The 18113-nt window shown below is 38.7% G+C and overlaps 1 protein-coding gene and 2 non-coding genes across 3 annotated transcripts in view; 1 reads left to right on the forward strand and 2 right to left on the reverse strand.

The window, feature by feature from the left end:
• LOC126267905 (dynein regulatory complex subunit 7-like) overlaps positions 1-18113 on the forward strand; it is a 183786-nt gene that overhangs the window by 85832 nt on the left and 79841 nt on the right. The window lies entirely within an intron of this gene.
• Trnas-cga (transfer RNA serine (anticodon CGA)) lies at positions 17551-17625 on the reverse strand. Its single transcript has one exon. It is a non-coding gene; the product is annotated as a tRNA-Ser (tRNA).
• On the reverse strand, positions 17851-17925 carry Trnas-cga (transfer RNA serine (anticodon CGA)). Its single transcript has one exon. It is a non-coding gene; the product is annotated as a tRNA-Ser (tRNA).

Raw genomic sequence — 18113 nt, forward strand, 5'->3', positions numbered from 1 at the left:
TGGGAGAGCACTGCGGCCACGTCGGCCGGCGGGGCCACGCCACACACTTTGTCAACATCGCACAGAGGTTGTATTTCCCCGACGTCGCCCTATGTCTCTATTTGCGCTCCAGCGGCGCAAGAAATTTCAAAAGACTGCGCAATGGAGAGAACTTCATGTAGAGTCGGATTTGCCAACTGAAGGGCACGTTGCCGAATTTCTTTGTCGGGTGCCAACCAGATAATAGTATCCCGTACCATGGGATCGGCATAGGATTGTTTGTGAACGTCAGTAACAAATTGACGCTTTCGACTGAGGCCGTGAAGTTCAGCAGCCCAAGTGCGATATGTGGCTGCTTTTGACAACGATAAAAGGCAACACGAGAGGCTACCACATGCGTTTGCTTTTGAAAATAGACAGACAGAAGTGAGCACATTTCAGCAAACGACAAAGACGGTTGTTTGTCCGAGATATGAAATGCCAAGATGTGCTGTCGAAGACATTTTTCATAATCAGACCAGTCTTCCGCCATCTCGTCATAAGGAGGAAAAGGAGGTATAGCCAACGACGAGAAAGGCCCCGCATTTGACGCCGTGACGAAATCGCGAATCGCCGCTATTAGAAGCGTTTGCTGTTCAAGGAGATTTTGCAATAGTTGCTCGACAGTAGCCATGGAAACCTGTGGGTCAACAGTGAAAAGGAAAAATCCCATCCTCATCGCCAATTGTTATACGTCAAGTTTAACACATATATTTCAGAACGACACACCACATATAAGTCATAAAGTAAGTTAACAAGCAAGACATATGTACACGTTAGCATTCGAATGAGCACTGAGTCCCCGTCTAGCGGCCACTGCTCGGCTGGTTGCTTAGGTGGCGCAGATGCTGCATGGCTGGCAGACAGTGCCGCACATAGAGGACGCGCGTAATTGCGCGGCAGCGCTTTGAATGATCGGCGAGTCACAACAGTTTTCAACAACTGATTTTATTAGACTGCGTGCATCCCCCGTGATGCTATATTATGCAGCTTACCTAGCAGAGTAGCATGACATACATGTCTTGAGAGATCAAGAAATATGCCGCAGACTGTCCTCTGTTCTTCCAGAATTCTAATTATTTGTGTTACAAAATCTGCCACTACTGTTTTTGTAGATTTTCCTTTCCTAAATCCATGCTGTGCTTCATCCAGGGTATTTTGTTTTTCTATGAATTTTACAGCTCTGTTTTTAATAGCTGTTTCTACTATTTTTGATGAGGTAGATGTAAATATGTCTGTAGTTTCCAGTGTTCTCCATGTCACTGCCTTTATAAATTGGCACTACCTTGCTCTTTTCCAGACATGTTGGGCTTTGCTGAGTTTACCAGGAATCTCAGAGGCTTAGGTAGATACTGTAAGCAGTGTCTGATTATTTTTGCAGATCTTCCATCTGTGCCCTTTATGTTTTTGTTTTTCAGTGATTTTACTATATTTGTGACTTCTATTTCATCTGTTGGAAATGGGAATAGAAATTCTTTTATAACTGGTGAAACTACAATCTTTTTACTCAGTGTTTCATTTTGTTTCATTAGCTTCTGAACTATATTTACAAAGTACTGATATGAAGTGGAAAACACGTAACATGCGTCAGTCAATTCATTCCCTTGTACTGTAAGTGCTATGTTCCCACTTTCTGTCTTATTTAATTCATTCATTTTTGTATGTTGTATGTGTGACCAGGCCATATCAGAAATATTTTGTGAAGTTCCAATTTTATGTTTATAATATCTAGATTTTACTTGCCTTATCATCTTGTTCTATTATTTGTTCTTGTGTCTGTACACTTCACAATCTTCTTGACTGTTACATTTCCTACGTATTTCATACAGATCTTTTAAAATCTTCTCTCGCATTCATGATTTCCCTGGTGATCCATTTCTTACTATGTCTACGTTTGTCTTTCTGCAGATGTATGGTATGTTTATATAGTGACTTAAGGTTGAAATGAAAGTTTTCCAGCTTTCTTGCATGTCTTTGCTACACAGAGCCTTCCAGTCTTCTGATCTGAGCAACATTTCCAGGAAGTTGAGGTTACTGGCATTTATCAGCCCATGCTGTACAACTACATTTCGAGTTTCAGTTTTCTTATTCTGTAGCTCAATTAATGAACCATGGTGATCTGAAATGACACTGTTAATTATGTGTACTTTCAGTTTGTTTAAAGGTACATTTGTAACAACATGATGTGTTATTGAATCTGATGGTTCAGTGCTCCTTGTTGGGCTATTTACGTGCAGCTGCATATCGTGTGTATTTAATATTTTATACAGTTACTCTACTACTGAGTGTGAGAATTCTTTAGTAGGATTGATAAGAAGTACTTAAAGTTGTATTAGGGAATCTTTTATGTGATTGTGAATTACTTGGCTTCAGCTGTTTTTCATATAGTTGAAGTAATTTCAGACACTATCATCAACAATGTCTATTCATCCAGACATGAAAGTAAATATTACTTACTGGGGCAGGCTGTTAGGCACGCTAACATGGGGCTGGGGAGGGCGCTGATGGTGGAGGGCATGGGTCACATCTCAGTGGTGCCATTTGGGTATATCAGTAGATCGGTATTCGCTAGGCATGTCCTGCACCTCAATAGGTATGGGAAGGGGAGGGGAGGAGAGGCTGGCAAATCTTACAGGTGACAGTGTAGTGGGTGGTAGTGGTGGGATCACTCATGGAAAAATTCCTGTAGTAGTTGGTGTTAGAGCTGCACCTTTTTTAGACTGAAGAAGTCAGCTGATAGGTATACTTGCTTAAAGGAAGTCCCTCTATCTGAGGGCTCACCTTCTGACGATGTAATGTTTCCAAGTAGAGAAGGAATTAGCATATTTCAAAAAAATTTAAGAGGTTTCAGAGATAGTCGGAAATTATTGGTATATCAGAGCACCACTTAAATAATTTGACAAGTCAGATGCTTCCTTTACCAGGGTACAGATTAGCTGGCTGGTTTTCAAGGAGTTCCTCGTGTGGTGGAGGAGTGGCTATGTATGTAAAAGACAATATTTCATTTGAGTCCATAGCCGTATCATGGCACTGCACTGAACAGATATTTAATGTTGTGCAGGGGCAGTTGAATTTAGTGAAACTAAACTTCTAACTGTTGTTGTTTATAGGTCCCCTAACTCTGACTTCAGAGCATTTCTGCTCAAACTAGAGAGAGTGCATGATTCACCTTGTAGGAAGTACCAAAAAGTAGTTATATGTTGTGACTTCAATATAAATTTTGTATATGATGGTGCAAGAAAAAGGATGTAGGTAGCTCTCATAAATTCATATTATCTAAAGCAGACTGTTTTTTTCCAACTAGGGTGTAGGAGAACAGTAGCTTCGCCATAGACAGTATTTTTATTCATTCTTCGTTACTAAATGGGCATTCTGTTAGGAAAAGGGTGAGTGGCCTTTCAGACCATAATGCACAAATTTTTAGCACTAAAAGGCTTTATTACTCAAACAAATGTCATATTTAATCACAAACTATGTTGGAAAGTTAATCCAACAGCAGTAGAGAGTTTTTTAAACCTTGTCAGGGAACACGAGTGGAAGTATGTTTATAGTGCCGATAACATAGATGATAAATATAATGCTTTCCTTAACACATTTCTCTTGCTCTTTGAGAGTTGCTTCCCATTAGAATGTTCTAAACAGGGTACTGGCAGTAATAGGCATCCCAGGTGGCTGACTAATGGGATAAGGATATCTTGTAAAACAAAGCAGGAATTATATCAAAATGTTAGAAGTTGTCACAATCAAGCTATAGTAGCCCATTACAAACAGTATTGTAAGGTGCTTAAAAACATTTATGTACAGTTTTTAACAATCTTTTTCTGAGCATTACTGGTGAATTAAATAAAAATTTAGATTCTACAGGGAATCCTATAACTCTCCTGGCAAATGCCTTTCCGAGATCGATGGCTGAATACAGTCTGTGATACAGACAAGATGGAGAGTGAGTCAATAATTAAATCACTGAAGACTAAGGACTCTCATGGTCTTGATGGAATGACTAGCAGAATATTAAAGTACTGTGCTGCACATGTCAGCTCTGTATTTAGCTATATTTCTAATTTTTCCTTTAGGAATGGTCAGTTTCCTGAACGATTAAAGTACTCAGTAGTAAAGCCACTTTATAAAAAGGGAGAAAGGGATAGTGTAGATAATTTAGATCTATTTCTGTGCCATCAGTTATTGAAAAGACTGTGTATGTAAGGATAATTGATCATTTTATATCACATGATTTGCTATGAAATGTACGGTTCGGCTGTAGTAGAAGTCGTTGCACAACTGAAAATGCTATATTCTCTTTTCTCTGTGAGGTACTGGATGGGTTAAACAACAGGTTTCAAATGTTTGGTATATTTTTTTAATTTAATTAAGGCATTTGTGTTGATCACAAAATATTGCTCCAGAAGGCGGACCATTACAACAGAATACGGGGAGTAGCTCACAATTGGTTCACATCTTACTTTAGCCACAGACAGCAAAACGTCATTATTCAGAATGATGAGAATGGCTGTGATGTGGAGTCTGAGCGGTGCCCCAGGGATCGGTGTTGGGGCCACTGCTGTTCCTTATTTATATAAATGACATGCCCTCTAGTATTACGGGTAACTGTAAAATATTTCTGTTTGCTCATGACACTAGCTTGGTAGTAAAGGATGCTGTGTGCAGCATTACCTTAGTTTCAAATAGTGCAGTTCATGACAAAAGTTCATGGCTTGTAGAAAGTAAACTAACGTTAACTCACAGTTAGACTCAGTTTTTACAGTTTCTAACTCACAATTCAACAAAACCTGATGTTTTAATTTCACAGAATGAGCATACGATTAGTGAAACTGAACAGTTCAAATTTCTAGGTGTTCCGATAGATAGTAAGCTGTTGTGGAAAGGCCACGTTCAGGATCTTGTTCAAAGACTTAATACTGCCATTTTTACTATACGAACGGTGTCTGAAGTGGGTGATCATTCGACACGAATATTAGTCTACTTTGCTTATTTTCATTTGCTTATGTCATATGGTATTATATTTTGGAGTAACTCTTCCCATTCTAAAAGGATATTTCTGGCTCAGAAGTGGGCGGCTCGGGCAATAAGTGGTGTGAGTCCATGATCCTGTTGTCAACCTCTGTTCACGAGTCTGGGTATTTTGACATTGGCCTCTCAATATGTATATTCCTTATTGTCATTTCTTGTTACCAATATTAGTTTAATCTCAAGAATAAGCAGCTTTCACTCAGTTAATACTTGGCAGAAATCAGACCTGCATTTGGATCAGACTTATTTAATTCTTGATCAGAAAGGTGTGCAGTATACTGCTGCATCCATTTTCAATAAGCTACTACTTGAATTCAAAAATCTTAGCAGTGATCAACGTGCTTTCAAATCTAAACTGAAGAGTTTCCTCATGGCTCACTCCTACTCTGTCGTGAAGCTCCTTGAAAAATTAAGCTGATTCTTGTTGTAGTGTTGATTGCGTTTAAGTAAACTTATGGACTGACTTTTTTCCGATTCATAAACTTTTATTTTTATCTGTTAGTACTTCTATGTTGTAATGTCATGTACTGACATATTCCATGAACTAGGAGATTTGCTCCTCAATTTGGTCTTACGGAACTTCACGTGCAAATAAAAAATAAATAAATAAATAAAATGATAGTAACATATGTCTCAATTCCTCGTAGTCTCATTCTCACTGTTGCAGAAATACAGAGTAAGCTGTAAGCATTTACTGATGAATGTAGAAAACCATGGTTTATAGATATAGGCCGCATGACATTAGAAGTTTGGGTCGATATGGAAAGCATGCACAAATAGCCTAATGGTTAAGATGACCATTTGCAATAAGCAGGAAATCAGGGTTTGAGTCCCAGTGTGGCACAAATGTTCATATGTCACCAATTTATGGTACATATATACCGAAAACACCTGAAGCCAAGTAATTCACATTCAGCAAATTTATTTTGAAGTAAAATCTGTTTTGTTGCAAATATGCCTTTAAATATGTCTGCTTGTGTCTGTGTATGTGCGGATGGATATGTGTGTGTGTATGTGTGCGAATGTACACCTGTCCTTTTTTTCCCCTAAGGGAAGTCTTTCCGTCCCGGGATTGGAATTACTCCTTACCCTCTCCCTTAAAACCCACATCCTTTCGTCTTTCCCTCTTTCCTGAAGAAGCAACCGTCGGTTGCGAAAGCTAGAAATTCTGTGTGTGTGTTTTATTTATTGTGCCTGTCTACTGGCGCTTTCCCGCTTGGTAAGTCTTGGCGTCTTTGTTTTTATATATTTTTCCCATGTGGAAGTTTCTTTCTACTTTTTTAAATTTCATCCTGGATATTCCATTGTTTGATAGGAAATAAGTTACTGTATTTTTATAATGGATTTTGTAGACTTGACCTATTAAATGTCAGAATCAGGTGAGGGTTAATACTGTTTTCTACTGAGTGGTGGCAAGTTAATTGGTATGGATGTGCGCTAAACTATTTGATGCTGTTTTGAATTTACTAAATAATATTGTTGTGTGATTTTATATTTTAGCCATACTTATTTAATTTGTATGAATGATTACTTTAGAACAATGACTAAGAGACTTCCATATAAAGCATTCTAATGCCTTAGCACCGAAAAGAAATTTAAATTTTTTTGAATCTATTTTCAAATGATTGAATCATGGGATATATATATATATATATATATATATATATATATATATATATATATATGACGAATTATGTCCATACACTATGTGACTCGTAGAACATCCCTAATTGTCTGGAAAATTCAGTGTTGTAAACAGTATGAATACCAATAAGTCGTGCCAGATATTTTCTTTTAGTAAAACACATGCGAAAAATGGTTACGGCATTCTTTCTTTGGTCGTTGTGTGTAGAAAATTAGCTATCAAATATACTTTAATTTTACTGGAGGTGCCATAGATTTGTTCAGAGGAAGTTTTGCAGTACTCTCAGCGATGATACTGCAATTTTGTTCTGAAGCTGGAAACTAAAAGAATGCATTGATTGATCTCCATAGACCACCTAGAATCTGTCCCTGTTAGTTGTAGATAGTAATAGTCCGTAAAAGATAAAATTATTTCCCCATTAAGCATTGATCCACTCCATCTATGAGTTGCTGAAGAATATTATAACCACTAATCTGTGTCTGTTTCAATAAAAACACCAACATACCTTTCCTTATTATACTAAATGTATTATTAGGTAAGCAATACACTTTTGAATATGTCGGTGCAGTTACTTTGGTAAATGAAATGTTGCAGTCTGTTTGATGCTACATGAAATATGAATATCAAGAGCTCAGATAGAAAACCAGTTCTAAGCAAAGAATGGAAGGCAGAAAGGTGATAAATAGAGGGTCTATACAAGGGTGAGGTAGTTAAGGGCAATATTATGGAAATGGAAGAGGATGTAGATGAAGATGAAATGGGAGATATGATAGTGCGTGAAGAGTTTGACAAACCACTGAAAGACCTGAGTCGAAACAAGGCCCCCGGAGTAGACAACATTCCATTAGAACTACTGACAGCCTTGGGAGAGCCAGTTCTGACAAAACTCTACCATTTGGTGGCAAGATGTACTAGACAGGCGAAATTCCCTCAGACTTCAAGAAGAATATAATAATTCCAATCCCAAAAAAGGAGGTGTCGACAGATGTGAAAGTTACCGAACTATCAGTTTAATAAGTCACAGCTGCAAAATACTAATGTGAATTCTTTACCTGCAAAATACTAATGCGAATTCTTTACAGACGAATGGAAAAACTGGTGGAAGCCGACCTCGGGGAAGATCAGTTTGGATTCCGTAGAAATGTTGGAACACGTGAGGCAATACTGACCTTACGACTTATCGTAGAAGAAAGATTAAGGAAAGGCAAACCTATATTTCTAGCATTTGTAGACTTAGAGAAAGCTTTTGACAATGTTGACTGGAATATTCTCTTTCAAATTCTAAAGGTGGCAGGAGTAAAATATAGGGATCGAAAGCCTATTAACAATTTGTACAGAAACCAGATGGCCGTTATAAGATTTCAGGGGCACGAAAGGTAAGCAGGGGATTGAGAAGGGAGTGAGACGAGTTGCAGCCTATCTCCGAAGTTATTCAATCTGTGTATTGAGCAAGCAGTAAAGTAAACAAAACAATAATTCGGAGTAGGCATTAAAATCCATGGAGAAGAAATAAAAAATTTGTGGTTTGCTTACGACATTGCAATTCTGTCACAGACAGCAAAGGACTTGGAAGAGCAGTTGAAGGGAATGGACAGTGTCTTGAAACGAAGATATAAGGTGAACATCAACAAAAGCAAAATGAGGATAGTGGAATGTTGTTGTTGTTGTTTTGGTTTCAGTTCTGAGAATGGTTGGATGCAGCTCTCCATGCTACTCTATCCTGTGCAGGCTTCTTCATCACCCAGTACCTACTGCAGCCTACATCATCTACATCTGAATCTGCTTAGTGTATTCATCTCTTGGTTTCCCTCTACGATTTTTACCCTCCACACTGCCCACCAATACTAAATTGGTGATCCCTCAATGTCTCAGAACATGTCCTACCAACTGATCCCTTCTTCTAATCAGGTTAAGCCACAAGCTCCTCTTCTCCCCAATTCTATTCAATACCTCCTCATTACTTATTTGATCTACCCACCCAATCTTCAGCATTCTTCTGTAGCACCACATTTCGAAAGATTCTATTCTCTTCTTTTATATATAGTTTAAAAAATTGATCACATTACAATACATACTACATTCTCTTCATGGGAGCAAAATTTTGATCAGTTAACATTTTGCAATGACTCAGGATTGTTGTTGTTGTTGTTGTTGTGGTCTTCAGTTCAAATGGCTCTGAGCACTATGCGACTTAACTTCTGTGGTCATCAGTCGCCTAGAATTTAGAACTTATTAATCCTACCTAACCTAAGGACATCACACACATCCATGTCCGAGGCAGGATTCGAACCTGCGACCGTACCGGTCGCTCGGATCCAGACTGTAGCTCCCAGAACCGCACGGCCACTCTGGCCGGTGTGGTCTTCAGTCCTGAGACTGGTTTGATGCAGCTCTCCATGCTACTCTATCCTGTGCAAGCTTCTTTATCTCCCAGTACTTACTGCAACCTACACCCTTCAGAATCTGCTTAGCGTATTCATCTCTTGGTCTCCCTCTTTTATTTTATTTATTTATTTATTTATTCATCCATGGAACAATAAATATTGTATGGATGTCATCAGTTTACAACACGAGCACACATTTACATTTACAATGAAACAGGTTTCTCATATTTTGTGTAGTTTTTATAACTAGTCATACACACATTTATAATTACATAATATTTTGGCGATAATGTCATATGTTGCTAATAATCTACATCTATGTTAAATATTCTTTTACAGTGTAACAACTTTTACTTACTAAAAAGGTTTTAAGCTTTTGTCTGAAAGTGAGGGGCTCATTTATTTCTTTATTGTCTTGTGGTAATTTGTTATACAGTTATATCCCATTATAAAACATACTTTTTTGCGTCTTTGCCTTGTTCTTTCTATCTAGTTGGAGGTGGTGACAAGCTCTTGTTTCATGGTCATGTATTAGGCTGTTTGTGTTGTACATGTTGAGATTTTTCTTAATGAACATTATGTTCTGAAAGATATACTCACAAGAAATAGTTAGAATGCCTAGCTTTCTAAATAATTCTAGACAGTGGGCCCTGTTGTTGCTGTTTGTTATTATCCTTATGGCTCTTTTTTGTACTTTGAACACAGTTTGTATGTTACTGGCACTTGTTCCCCAAAACATGATCCTATAGCTGAGGACTGAGTGTAGATATCCGAATATGTTATTATTTAAGACAGGTATTATTGCATACCGGTGCAAGGATTCTAAGAGCATAGCATACCGTGGATAATTTCTTTGCCAAAATGTTGACATGGTTTGTTCATTTTGGCTGTCTACATTCATCCCTAAAAATTTGGTACTTGTTACACATTCTAATTCATTATTATTAACTTTTATTCTAGTGGCATTGTGTTTTTTGCTCAATTGGAAGTTAATATAGTTAGTTTTCTTTACATTTAGGGTTACTTTATTTTTTAATGACCAGTTGTGGACATCATTGAGAGCCTCGTTTGCTCTTTCCGACAGTTGTGTTGGATTTTCACCTGTTATTACTATGTTGCTGTCATCAGCAAAAAGTATTTTTTCTCCGTGTCTGACACTTTGTGGGAAGTCGTTAATGTATATAAGAAACAATATTGGGCCTAATACACTTCCCTGTGGGACTCCTATATTCACATTTTCTGGGTCAGACAGGTGTTTTATAGGGGAATTGTTTGAAACTTGTGATATCTCAATTTGTTGAACTCTGTTTTCCAAGTATGATTTGAACCACTTCTTTGTCACACCTCTTATTCCTATTTGCCCTAATTTATTAAGTAAGATTTTGTGGTCAACTGTATCAAAGGCCTTGGACAAGTCTAAAAAGATACCACTTACGTTTTCACCTTTTTCCAGTGCTTCTAAAATTACTTTAGTGAACTGTGCTATAGCAGATTGTGTGCCTTTTCCAGCCCGAAAACCAAATTGGTCATTGGAAAGAAGATTATATTTATTCGGTTAATTTAGCAGTCTCTTTTTGACTAGTATTTCTATTATTTTAGACATGATAGACAGTATAGAGATCAGCCTGTAGTTCTCTACATTTTCCATATCTCCGTTTTTAACGATAGGTATAACTTTTGCTTGTTTTAGGTACTCTTGAAAGTATCCAGATTCGAAAGATTAATTAATTATGTCTGTTAATGGGCCCTTTATTGAGTCTATACATTCTTTAATTACGCAGACTGTTATTTCATCAAGTCCTACTGAAGTTTTATTTTTTAGTTGGTGTACTACTCGTGCCACTTCCCTTTCTGTAGTTAGCAAGAACACCATTGAGTTTGTTGGCTGGTTCTGAGTACGTAAATCATACGTATCTGGAAACTTCTGCTGTAATTTTTGTGCAATAGTACTGAAATATGAGTTTACAAAATCAACTAATTTTTTAGGGTTACCTACTGGTACATCTTTGTTTTTAATATGTGAATTGAGGTCCTTTTTAACAGAGTTAGATGTTTCCTGTTTGACGATGTTCCAGGCTGCTTTGCTCGTTTTCAGCTTCAAGTAATATTTAGTTTTTTTGCAGCTAGCAACACCTTTCTGTATATTTTCCTGCACTTTTTGTAGAATTGCAGAACTTCAGGGTTATATTGTTTATTTTTTATGGAGTTGAGATATCTAAGAGTTTCTGAGGATTTTTTGATACCTGTAGTCACCCATTGATTTCTCTTTGTAGTTTTAATTTGATAAAGAGTTTTGGGAAACATCTCTTCAAATCTGAGTTTAAAAATTGACATGGACTTGATAAATTTCTGATTTGCATTGGTTTCTGCATAGACTTCCCTCCAATCTTCATATTCTAGCTGGGATTTAAACTGATACAGGGCTGATTTGGAAAACATTCTTTTGTATGTACAAAGGTGTAGGAGGAGTTTCTACATGAATGTTAGTTTTTAAGATCTGACAGAGGTGGTCTGATAGGCCCAGGTTTTCGACAACTATTTGACATATTTTTACTATCAATATCTGTAGCTACGTTATCTATAGATGAGGAGGATTCTTTCGTTATTCTAGTTGGACAGTTAACAAGGGAGGATATTCCATAACAGCTTAGAATATTCACATATATGTTGCTAGCCTTATCAGGCTTCATCATATTAATGTCTAAGTCACCACAGATAATTACATTTGCTTTTGGTGGGTAAAGTTCACCAGTAAAATGTTTGTATTTGACAGTACTAGCAAAAGACTCAAGAGCTGTTTATACAAGGTGCATTCAAGTTCTAAGGCCTCCAATTTTTTTTCTAATTAACTACTCACCCGAAACCGATGAAACTGGCATTACTTCTCGAAGTAATCGCCCTGCAGACGTACACATTTTTCACAACGCTGACGCCATGATTACATGTCAGCGGCGAAGGCTTCTTTAGGAGTCTGTTTTGACCACTGGAAAATCACTGAGGCAATAGCAGCACGGCTGGTGAATGTGCGGCCACGGAGAGTGTCTTTCATTGTTGGAAAAAGCCAAAAGTCACCAGGAGCCAGGTCCGGTGAGCAGGGAGCAGGAGGAATCACTTCAAGGTTGTTATCATGAAGAAACTGTTGCGTAACATTAGGTCAATGTGCGGGTGCGTTGTCTTGGTGAAACAGCACACGCGCAGCCCTTCCCGGACGTTTTTGTTGCAGTGCAGGAAGGAATTTGTTCTTCAAAACATTTTTGTAGGGTGCACCTGTTACCGTAGTGCCCTTTGGAACGCAATGGGTAAGGATTACGCCCTTGCTGTCCCAGAACATGGACACCATCATTTTTTCAGGACTGGCAGTTACCCGAAATTTTTTTGGTGGCGGTGAATCTGTGTGCTTCCATTGAGCTGACTGGCGCTTTGTTTCTGGATTGAAAAATGGCATCCACGTCTCATCCATTGTCACAACCGACGAAAAGAAAGTCCCATAGCTGCTGTCGTTGCGCATCAACATTGTTTGGCAACATGCCACACGGGCAGCCATGTGGTCGTCCGTCAGCATTCGTGGCACCCACCTGGATGAAACTTTTCGCATTTTCAGGTCGTCATGCAGGATTGTGTGCACAGAATCCACAGATATGCCAACTCTGGAGGCGATCTGTTCAACAGTCATTCGGCGATCCCCCAAAAAAATTCTCTCCACTTTCTCGATCATGTCGTCAGACCGGCTTGTATAAGCACGAGGTTGTTTCGGTTTGTTGTCACGATGTTGTGCCTTCATTAAACTGTCGCACTCACGAATGCACTTTCGATACATCCATAACTCCATCACCACATGTCTCCTTCAACTGTAGATGAATTTCAATGGGTTTCACTCTACGCAAATTCAGAAAATGAATGATTGTACGCTGTTCAAGTAAGGAAAACGTCGCCATTTTAAGTATTTAAAACCGTTCTCATTCTCGCCGCTAGTGGTAAAATTCCATCTTCCGTACGGTGCTGCCATCTCTGGGACGTATTGACAATGAACGCGGCCTCATTTTAAAACAATGCGCATTCTTCTATCCCTTTCCAGTCCGGAGAAAAAAAAATCGGAGGCCTTAGAACTTGAATGCACCTCGTACATTTTCATAGCATTGTTTTCGTAAATGTTTTAGCTCCTGCGCAGATTACAACACTGTCCTGCTTGTCATAGTTATATTTTATGATGTTTTTCGTCACTTCTTTGAAACCAGCACCTGTTTTAACCATGCCTGTGACTGTCGTTGATTTACTATTTACTTGCAGTTCTTGAGAAATTCCTTTGGCGTGACTGTCTCCAAAGACGTCGACTTTTGATTCTTTCTTCTTTGTCACACACGTCGTTTTTTGTTTATTTGTATTTTCACTTTGTTGCAAAACGTCATATTTGTTTTTATCGAAAAATGTGACAGATTTTACGGAGTTTGTTATTCTTTTAGTGGACAAGGGATTACCTTTTAGCGACACTTTTATCCACTCGCACGTTGTTTCACTGTCTTGCATCACTTCACTAGCGTTTTGCATATCCTTATTGCAGGCATCACTACTATTTGACAGAACACTGTACCTGTTTTTATCTGTAATTATAATTTCATTTGTTGCCTTTGATGCCTGTCTATAGCTTCCTTTCCGCTTCTCATAACTCACCAGGTTCCCGTTTTGTTGCTTTATTGTTTTATCATTTAGAATGTGGCGCAACTTCTTCAGCTCACAGTTTTCATTAGTTATATGCGAAATCTCGTCTTAGAACATCTACAACTTTCTGTAAACTTGAAATGCGTTCGTTTAGTTTTTCGATTTCACTTTTACAGTTTTCACAGGATTCCTTTTTTACGACAGAACAGTAACTTTTATTCACTCGTTCACTATGCATCACTACACTCGTCGCCATCTTGTACTATGATTTTACCCTCCATGTTGCCCTCCAATGCTAAATTTGTGATCTCTTGAAGCCTCAGAACATGTCCTACCAACCGGTCCCTTCTTCTTGTCAAGTTGTGCCACAAACTCCTATTCTCCCCAATTCTATTCAATACCCCCTCATTAGTTATGTGATCTACCCATCTAAGACTCAGGATTATGTTGTCTTTAAGTTTGCATTGTGTGTTAGGTGATATTACGGAATGTTGTTAAATTGGCTGTGTACAATAGTACCGTATTTACTCGAATCTAAGCCGTACTTTTTTTCCGGTTTTTGTAATCCAAAAAACCGCCTGCGGTTTAGAATCGAGTGTAAAGAGAGCAGAAATTCTGAAAAATGTTGGTAGGTGCAGCCACAACTAACTTCTGCAGTCGAATATATGTAGCGCTACACAGGCATGCTTTGCGGACACAAAGATAAATACTGGCGCCAAAACCTCTGCGTCAGTAAATAAATTTAAAAAAAGGTGGAAGACGAGCTTTTTTCTCTGCCCCGAGTTTCGACCACTGCATTTTCATACATTATCCAACGAAGTAAATACAAATTCCGCAGTCCATCTTCGAATGTAGCAGGCTAGCAGCCTTTCAGTGTACTACGAAAATCCACTGGCAAGACTGTTTGGGATGTTTGTCAATACGGCCAACACTACGTTCTGAATTTTTTCCTACCTGTGAGAAGAGATGGTTGCTAACAGGAACTTTTATGAATTCTGAATCACATGCAGTATTCTCTTCACCGTAAGAATAATACGAATATAAACATTTTGCCATGTATTGTTTCGTGTTTGCTATCTCATTTAAATCCTGTCTGCATAATAAACTACGAAACTAGAGTGAGACAACAGCAAACGCGGAAGAAAATACATATCATGTCATCTTTATATTCGTATTATTCTTAAGCTAAATAATGATAGTTAGAAATTAAGCATGGCAACTAACTAGATTTTTGAATCTAAGATGACTAATTTCTTTGGAGAATGTAATGTACTAAAGAGGCGCCTGCAAAGATTTTCAAGCGGATAAAAATTTTCGCTGAATTCTCGTCCAGAACATTTTCTATCACACAAAGTCTATTATTTGGTTCTTGTTTATCATTATCAAAGAAAGCCGTAGTGTAAGTAACAGCAAATATCAGTCTCTTGCCATTGTTTCTCTAATGAGACAAGCCCTCTTTTTTTATTATTATTATAAGCGGCGGCAGCATGCACTACAGCAAGCCATGCCGAGTAACCTCTGGTGTGCTACAGGGGAGTGTTATGGGACCATTGCTTTTCACAATATATATAAATGACCTAGTAGATAGTGTCGGAAGTTCCATGCGGCTTTTCACGGATGATGCTGTAGTATACAGAGAAGTTGCAGCATTAGAAAATTGTAGCGAAATGCAGGAAGATCTGCAGCGGATAGGCACTTGGTGCAGGGAGTGGCAACTGACCCTTAACATAGACAAATGTAATGTATTGCGTATACATAGAAAGAAGGATCCTTTATTGTATGGTTATATGATAGCGGAATAAACACTGGTAGCAGTTACTTCTGTTAAATATCTGGGAGTATGCGTGCGGAACGATTTGAAATGGAATGATCATATAAAATTAATTGTTGGTAAGGCAGGTACCAGGTTGAGATTCATTGGGAGAGTCCTTAGAAAATGTAGTCCATCAACAAGGGAGGTGGCTTCCAAAACACGCGTTCGACCTATACTTGGGTATTGCTCATCACTGTGGGATCCGTACCAGATCGGGTTGACGGAGGAGATAGAGAAGATCCAAAGAAGAGCGGCGCGTTTCGTCACAGGGTTATTTGGTAACCGTGATAGCGTTACGGAGATGTTTAACAAACTCAAGTGGCAAACTCTGCAAGAGAGGCGCTCTGCATCGCGCTGTAGCTTGCTCGCCATGTTTCAAGAGGCTGCGTTTCTGGATGAGGTATCGAATATATTGCTTCCCCCTACTTATACCTCCCGAGGAGATCACGAATGTAAAATTAGAGCGCGCACGGAGGCTTTCAGACAGTCGTTCTTCCCGCGAACCATACGAGACTGGAACAGGAAAGAGAGGTAATGACAGTGACACGTAAAATGCCCTCCGCCACACACCGTTGGGGGGGCTTGCAGAGTATAAATGTAGATGTAGGTCGTAAACACTCATCATCAGAGTGCGACAAACAAGGATGACACAGTACAATAAGGCATTTTCAGATTAGAGTGACGTAAACACCTATAACAAAGAGAACGGCACTTATCAGATAAAAAGAAATATAAGCAATGAATTCAAACGAGACGAAGAACGTGAAAAGAAGGGCACCCGTACAAATACGGACAGAGTGCCCAACACATAGCAATGGCTACCTGGTAAAGCTTAACTGCTAAGCTTACGGCTCGAACCAAACTACTATAGCTGTATCGTCATTCATTCGACTTAAATTGTGTCTCATATTACAATGGACCAACTTTGTTTCGATTTGGAGGTGTAGCAATAACTTTTATCTCCCCTTGAATTTCGAGTCTCAAATTTCAGGTGCGGCTTAAATTCAGGAAAATTTTTGTTCCTTGATTTCGAGTCGTATTTTTCGGGTGCTGCTTAGATTCGAGTAAATACGGTAATTGCTGCTTAATCCTCCAGGTTACTCAGTACGAGCAGGAAGTAGTAGTTTGCTACCAGTTTGTTATCAAGATTGAAAAGTACATGCAACTAGTCACATTGATTACAATTTAAGTGACTTGTGTTACCAGTTATTTACCAGGGTTCAAAAATACTTGCAATTTGGCACTTTATTAAAACTGAAGCGAATTTGTGTCCTTGGACTTCCAATTAACAAGAGAGCATTGCTATTCACACGCTGGTTCCCGAGAAAAACCTGGAACATTGTTCATTCAGTATTAGTCCACATTCAGTAATTTGCAAGGAAATAATTGTTCATTTGTTTACAAATGTTTGATACTTATAGACAGTGTTGAGAAATGTTTTGTTACTACAATAATATTTCCTGGTGTATTTTGTAGCTGTTAAATGACAAGTGTGTTGGTACACAGTTCTAATAGAGCAATTTGTTACATACAGGTATGAAAAATAGCTTAAATTTTGTATAGTTTTAAATACTTTTCTTGAAGTCAAGTGCAAAAAGTGATTACACGTAAAGAAATACACTTATAAGAATACAGTACAATATATTACAATACAGTGTAACAATTGCTTATCTTATCCTGTTATTGTGCCTACTTAAAATATCCTGAAGCACAAGTCTGGAAAATTCAATGTTGTAAAAATGTCTGAATATTAATGAGTGATGACAGATGTTTCCTTTGACAGAACACACTTGAAAAATGGTTACAGGATACTTTCTTTGATCAATGTTCCTAGAAAATTAATAATCGAATATACTTTAATTTTTCTGGGATTACCATACATCTGTTCTGAGGAAGTTGTATGGTGCTCTTGACAATGGTGCTGTAACTTTGTTCTGAAGCTGGAAGCTAAGGGAATGCATTAATCGATCTCTGTAGATTGAAACTTCCTGGCAGATTAAAACTGTGTGCCCGACCGAGACTCGAACTCGGGACCTTTGCCTTTCGCGGGCAAGTGCTCTACCAACTGAGCTACCGAAGCACGACTCACGTCCGGTACTCACAGCCTTACTTCTGCCAGTATCCGTCTCCTACCTTCCAAACTTTACAGAAGCTCTTCTGCGAAACTTGCAGAACTAGCACTCCTGAAAGAAAGGATACTGCGGAGACATGGCTTAGCCACAGCCTGGGGGACGTTTCCAGAATGAGATTTTCACTCTGCAGCGGAGTGTGCGCTGATATGAAACTTCCTGGCAGATTAAAACTGTGTGCCCGACCGAGACTCGAACTCGGGACCTTTGCCTTTCGCGGGCAAGTGCTCTACCAACTGAGCTACCGAAGCACGACTCACGTCCGGTACTCACAGCCTTACTTCTGCCAGTATCCGTCTCCTACCTTCCAAACTTTACAGAAGCTCTTCTGCGAAACTTGCAGAACTAGCACTCCTGAAAGAAAGGATACTGCGGAGACATGGCTTAGCCACAGCCTGGGGGACGTTTCCAGAATGAGATTTTCACTCTGCAGCGGAGTG

The sequence above is a fragment of the Schistocerca gregaria genome, chromosome 4 (genome assembly GCF_023897955.1).
Source record: "Schistocerca gregaria isolate iqSchGreg1 chromosome 4, iqSchGreg1.2, whole genome shotgun sequence".
Lineage (NCBI taxonomy): Eukaryota > Metazoa > Arthropoda > Insecta > Orthoptera > Acrididae > Schistocerca > Schistocerca gregaria.